The sequence below is a fragment of the Sapajus apella genome, unplaced genomic scaffold, assembly GCF_009761245.1.
Source record: "Sapajus apella isolate SASKATOON/1434 unplaced genomic scaffold, GSC_monkey_1.0 scaffold3, whole genome shotgun sequence".
NCBI lineage: Eukaryota > Metazoa > Chordata > Mammalia > Primates > Cebidae > Sapajus > Sapajus apella.
The window spans coordinates 50995085-51001748 of record NW_022436943.1 but is presented as its reverse complement, the minus strand read 5'-3'; the positions used below and the strand labels follow the sequence as shown (position 1 = coordinate 51001748).

The following is a 6664-nucleotide window of genomic DNA, read 5'->3' as shown; positions in this document are numbered from 1 at the left end:
TTTTTTTTTTTTTTTTTCTGAGATGGAGTTTCACTCTTGTTGCCCAGGTTGGAGTGCAGTGGCACAATCTTGGTTCACTGCAACCTCCATCTCCTGTGTTCAAGCTATTCTCCTGCCTCAGCCTCCTGAGTAGCTGGGATTCCAGACACATACCACTACGTCCAGCTAATTTTTTGTATTCTTAGTGGAGACTGGGTTTCATCATGTTGGGCAGGTTGGTCTCAAACTCCTGACCTCAGGTGATCCATCCGCCTCGGCCTCCCAAAGTGCTGAGATTACAGGCATGAGCCACTGTGCCTGGCTCACTTTTTAAATTCTGAGAATCTCCCTGGGTTCTGGCTAAATACCCCTATCTTAATAAACTTTCCCTGGCTCACTCTGTGAACTCTTATAGTATTTGTTCACTCATTCATCCACTTGAGTGAGCGCTATATAGGCCCTGGGCCACAAAGATGAACTAGACAAAATCTCTAGTCTCATGAAACTTACCTGTAGGGAGATACACAATAAATCCAGGCGTCAAATAATTTAAAAATAAATAAATAACTTTGGTGTTCTCTGATAACCATGTTCTTGTGCTAGAGGTATTAAGTTGTAATCTTCCATGCAGCTCAGTTAACTGATAGAACTAATTAGTAAATACATATCATGCATGTACCATGAACCAGGAATTGTAGTAAATGTGTACAACAGAATTTTTCACATTGCTTTTGGAGCCACTGAAAGCAAATGTTGTATCATCCAACCCATTCTATCATTAAACCATATAACAGGGAGAGGGGAAGGACTGCTCATTGGTAACAGAGCTGGGACGACGATCTCTGTTCACATACTTCTAACCTGGGGTTCTTTCCAATCTGTCCATTGTTCTTTCAGCTAATGAAAAGGAGTGGCTGTCAGACTTGAAAGGCAAAAGGAAATGTACTATCTCAGGTATGGGAATAAGAGGTTGGGATGACATTTATCCAGATACTGACATTCTCTAGGGTCAGATTATGAGGCCAATTGGTATCCCCTGAATTGAGACTTCCCTGGAACTAAAACACTAATCACCAAACTTCCCCATTTGACCAAAGACCAGACATCCTATCTATTGATTTGTTTTACATTTTCCCTACTAGAATGTAAATTTCACAATGGCAGAGTCCTTGTCTGTTTTCACTTTTATATATTAAGTACCTACAACAGGCCTGTTATTTAATAGGAGTTTAATACATAGCTATGTATGAGTACTGGCTTGGGAAAGACAGAGAAACCAAGATCAGTGACATTTATTTTTTATTTTTTTATTTTTTAATTTTATTATTTATTTTTATTTTTTTTGAGACGGAGTTTCGCTCTTGTTACCCAGGCTGGAGTGCAATGGCGCGATCTCGGCTCACCGCAACCTCCGTCTCCTGGGTTCAGGCAATTCTCCTGCCTCAGCCTCCTGAGTAGCTGGGATTACAGGCACGCGCCACCATGCCCAGCTAATTTTTTGTATTTTTAGTAGAGACGGGGTTTCACCATGTTGACGAGGATGGTCTCGATCTCTTGACCTCGTGATCCACCCGCCTCGGCCTTCCAAAATGCTGGGATTACAGGCGTGAGCCACCGCGCCCGGCCTTATTTTTTAATTTTAATTTAATTAATTTTTCTTTTAACTAGAATAACCAGTTTACAGTGCCTTTTTTTTTTTTTTTTAATAGGACTTCACTGCATCCTTTACTTCTTCAAAATCCTAACCTTCTGGGGTCCCCATGGGCTATAAACCAAGCCTGAATACTTCAGCATATTTATTGGCTGGGCTTTTTCAGTTGCATACAATAGAAACTAGTATCTAATAAATCTAAGCAAACAAAATATTATACAACACATTTTGAAAACCTTAAATTTATTGCGTGCCCAACTGTATATTTCCTTCAGGTACGGTTAGATCAAGGGCTTTGGTCAATGCATAAAAACTCTGTTCCTCTTGGCCCTGCTTTCCTCTGGGCTGGCTTCGTTCTTAGTCAGGCTTTCTCTATATGGTAGTGGTTGGTTACATGAGCCAAAACATTCCCTATTTTGCTTGAAGCCAGTGGGAGTTGGGTTTCTGTCACTTGCAAAAAACGAAATGCATTGACTCATACTCTGACCTAATCAGAGCCTGGCGTGGTACAGGTACATGAATACAGCTGAGGCCTGCACTTGAGGAATCTGAATTCCTCTGTTACCTTGGATCCAGCTTACTGATCATCTCTGTCTAAGCTCAAGTCCAATGGCTTATTAATGAGATTCCACCCTGGGCAGATTTCACTTAACAATATAAGCTTATGTGATGGTTCCTCCTGTGGGAATCAAAAGGCCTATGTGTTAAACACTGTTTGTTTGAAAGCCACTGAAATTAGAGTATTTCTTTTGTTCTGAAGATAACCCATCATAAACCAGTTGAAAAGGTGGGTGTTATCAGTTTTTCTTAAATGTGGAAGTGGGAGGGTCTCCTGTATTTTCTTTTTTTTTTGAGACGGAGTCTGGCTCTGTCGCCAGGCTGGAGTGCAGTGGCGAAATCTCAGCTCACCGCAACCTCTGCCTCCTAGGTTCAAGTGATTCTTGCGCCTCAGCCTCCCTAGTAGCTGGGACCACAGGCACGTGCCACCATGCCTGGCTTTTTTTTTTTGTATTTTTAGTAGAGATGGGGTTTCACCATGTTGGCCAGGATGGTCTCTATTTCTTGGCCTCGTGATCCGCCCGCCTCGTCCTCCCAAAGTGCTGGGATTACAGGCCGGCGCCACTGCGCCCGGCCTCCTGCATTTTTTTTTTAAACCGTCATATGAGGGCTGCAGCAGTGACCTCTGGATTTTTCAGGAATATTCAGAGCTTCTAAAGATCCCCATCATGACTCAAATTTCAGATGCTACTACTTGGTTGAAGCATTTTGCAATTGCTTTAACCTGTTGCTCCTCCCAAAAAGCCTATACTAAGTTTCAGTAGTATTCATTTTTTTACAAAGATATTAAAAACTCAAGAATGAGACTGAGGAGGCTGGGTTTGATGGCTCACGCCTATAATCCCAGCACTTTGGGACGCCGAGGTGGGTGGATCACTTGAGGCCAGAAGTTCGAGAACAGCCTGGCTAATGTGGTGAAATGCTGTCTCTACTAAAAATACAAAAACTAGCTGGGCATGGTGGTGTACACCTGTAGTCTCATTTATTTAGGAGGCTGAGCCATGAGAATAGCTTGAACCTTCGAGGCAGAGGTTGCAGTGAGCTGAGATCATGCCACTGCACTCCAGCCTGGGTGACAGAGTAAGACTCTGTCCACCCCCCCAAAAAAAACGAGGCCAAGGAAAGTTGGGGGTGTTGCACAGTTGTACCTAGCACTCACCAACTGCCAAGGGGGCTTCCTGTGTCTCCTGGCTTCCCTTGTGGGAAGGCTGGTGCCAGTGATTCGTTCTGGCCATGGACTGCGAATGGCAATGATGTCTGTTACTTCACAGCCTGGGTTATTAAGAGCATTATGCCTCCTCTTTTTTTCTTTTCTTCTTTGGGTGACCATAGAATTGTTCTATTAAGCTGATGGAACTGCAGAATGAAAGAAGTCTGAAAACCGGAGTCACCAAAGAAAGCTGCACTACAGAGTTGCTTGACCAGCAGCAGACTTGTGTGAATAAGAATCAAATGTTTTTGGGGAGTGGGGAGTTGGTGAGAGATAGCATGGGGAGAAATGCCAGATACAGGTGATGGGGAGGAAGGCAGCAAATCACACTGCCATGTGTGTACCTATGCAACAATCTTTCTTGCATGTTCTTCGCAAGTACCTCAAAACCTAAAATGCAATAAAAAAAATTCATCTTAAAAAAAAAGAATTAAATGTTTTTTTCTTTATTTCTTCTCCTTTGTCTTATAAGCCACGGAAATTTCAGGCTTTATTTATTACTGCAGCAGAGGTTAGCCTATCCTGAGTAATAAAAGTCTGCACTTCTCCCCCAGTAGATTCCTTGGATGGCTGCTGGCTGAGATGCATTTAAACGAAGACAAGATCATCGGACAATCTATATTCGTTCACCTTCCAACTCCTGCCTTTCAGGTTCTGCCTGGAAATTACTTTGGAGCAACATACCTGGCTTGAATCACAGCTGTTCTACTGATTTGCTGGTTAACCTTGAGCAAATTGCTTTACGTCTCTGAACCTTAGTTACTTCGTCGGTAAAAAGTTAAAAATCATTTGGCTTATGGAGAATTCTACCATTCGTTGCTTTTCAGCAAGCTTCTTATCTTTCTCCACTTCAATTTCTTCATCTGGTAAAAGGAGGAAATGCTGCTTTTTATCTCTCCAAGTTGTCCTAAGAATGAAATGAGAAAATATAGAGAACTCATCCATTGTACACAAATTCTGGACTGTTTTGAGGTTGGTTTGGTGTCACTGGTAAAGAATACACTTTCCAAAATAACTCTGAGCAAGTGTGTGTGTGTGTGTGTGTGTGTGTGTGTGTGTGTCTGTCTGTCTGTGCTTTTAAACTACACCCAAGTTATGAAAGGAAACGGCTCTTGGGAGTGGAGGGCAAAGTTAAGTCCACACCTGAAGAAAATACTTAATATACTGATAAAGACCGAAGGAGCTAATCATTTGTCTTGAAGAAAACTGAAACAGTTACCCTGATAAACAGACCAATTGAGAACAATTAAAATCTCAGCCACTTATCTGAAGCCAAACAAGAATAACCTCAGTGAGTTTGAAGGTGAGAAGTCACTTAAGCAGAAACTCAGGGAGTAGGATTCCTTGAGAAGGAGGAAATTTACAGCAATGCTTTTCCTCCATGACCCTCCATATGTACGAGCAAGGTGTGTACAAGATAGAGAGGAATGGGCAGGAGTGATCTGTGTACCAGGTAGGAATAAGAGGCCAAGAACAGCTGCAAACAACCCCAGATAATGACAACCTGGGTTTGCATGCAGATTTTCTTTCTTTTTTTCCTTTTCATTATTTCTGCTTGCACTGTGTGGTTATCCTTGGAAAGATTGGTGCCCCAGAAGGAAGGGTAGAAAGAACCAATTGACTGTTCTTAAAACAAAACAAAACTCAACAAAGGCCCTTTCTTCCTCAAAGACTATTCCCATGGAAAGTAACACGCGAGCCCACTTGGAATTACCTGACTGCAAAACAATGCCACTTTTATTAAAGGGAGTTAGTTTTCCACTCGTTCAATTTAAGCATGGCTCCACAGAAATTGCCGAAGTCTTCCAAAAGGATGCTGTCCTCAGACTAGAGACCCAGGCAGAGAAATTTAAGGCTGACAGGAGCACTTTTTTTGAGAGAACCAAAAACAAGGGTTAAGAGGGAGTCTCTCTTCTCAAATTATGTTAATAGTCAGCTATGTTGTTCAGATATCCACTGTTGAGCCATGAGACCTTGTCTGACCGCCTTTTCTCCAGTGTTCTGAAAGGGGTGTGTTGCTTTGGTTCTGAGAACATTTTAAAACAGTCCGGCCTTTTTAAAATGCACATTTAGATTTCTGGAGGGGGTTCTGCATAGCAGATGTACTTAATAAAACATATTTGTGTTGAGATGGGCATGTTTGCCATCTTTCCCTCTGAAAAATGCACACCGCCTTTGTACTCAAGGCAAGGAAAGAAAAAACATGGACCCATCCTGGAAAAGAATCCCTTCCTGACTGAGGGAGGAGAGCAAGGGATTTGTTTTTTTCTCTAATTAAAAGCAAATATGAGCAATCATTACAGCTTTTTGCTAGTTCTTTTATTCTACATCTCAGGAATCCTTCAAACATAACCCAAGAGAGTTATGGAAGGCTTATCCCATAGAACTACAGGGAAATACGGACTCCCCCTGCACCCGACAAATCTACGTCTGAAAATGTGACTAGAGAGCTGTGTTGGGAGCTGCTTCATTATCATGAATTCAACTCTTGACCAAACAGTGCACTTTTGTGTGTGTGTGTGTGTGTGTGTGTGTGTGTGTGTGTGTGTGCTTGAGATGGAGTCTCTCTCTGTCACCCAGGCTGGAGTGCAGTGGCACAGTCTTGGTTCACTTCAACCTTCCCCTCCTGGGTTCAAGCAATTCTCCAGCCTTGACCTCCCGAGTAGCTGGGACTACAGGCACACGCCACCATCCCCAGCTAATTTTTGTATTTTTAGTAGGGATGGAGTTTCTCCATGTGTGGCCAGGCTGGCATCGAACTCCTAACCTCAGGGGATCAGCCCACCTTGGCCTCCCAAAGTGCTGGGATTACAGGCATGAGCCACCCTGCCTGGCCCCTTTTCTTCTAAGAAATCATCTTAGAGTTTCAGCTATCTCTGAATTTCACTTAGACGGGTCTCTTTGGTTGGAGGAGCAGCATGATAAGTCTTGGTGTGAGTTTTGACTTAGCAGTGTAGTAGATAGGGTTCTTTTTTAGTTTTTTGAGACAGGATCTCACTCTGTTGCCCAGGCTGGAGTGCAGTGGTGCAATCACAGCTCACTATAGGCTTGACTTACGGGGCTCAAGCAATCCTCCAACCTCAGCCTCCTAAGAAAAAAATTAGCATGTGCCATCATGCCTGGCTAATTTTTAAATTGTGTAGACACAAGGTCTCACTATGTTGCCCTGGCTGGTCTCAAACTTGAGGCCTCCCAAAATGCTGTGATTACAGGAGTGAGCCACCACTCTGGACCTTTTTTATTTAAAAACAAAACAAAACAAAACA

General features: G+C 42.8%; 1 pseudogene; it reads left to right on the top strand.

Annotated features, from left to right (window-relative positions):
• The first annotated feature begins 3538 nt into the window (after positions 1-3538).
• Positions 3539-6664, top strand: part of LOC116535853 — a 4839-nt pseudogene continuing 1713 nt past the window's right edge.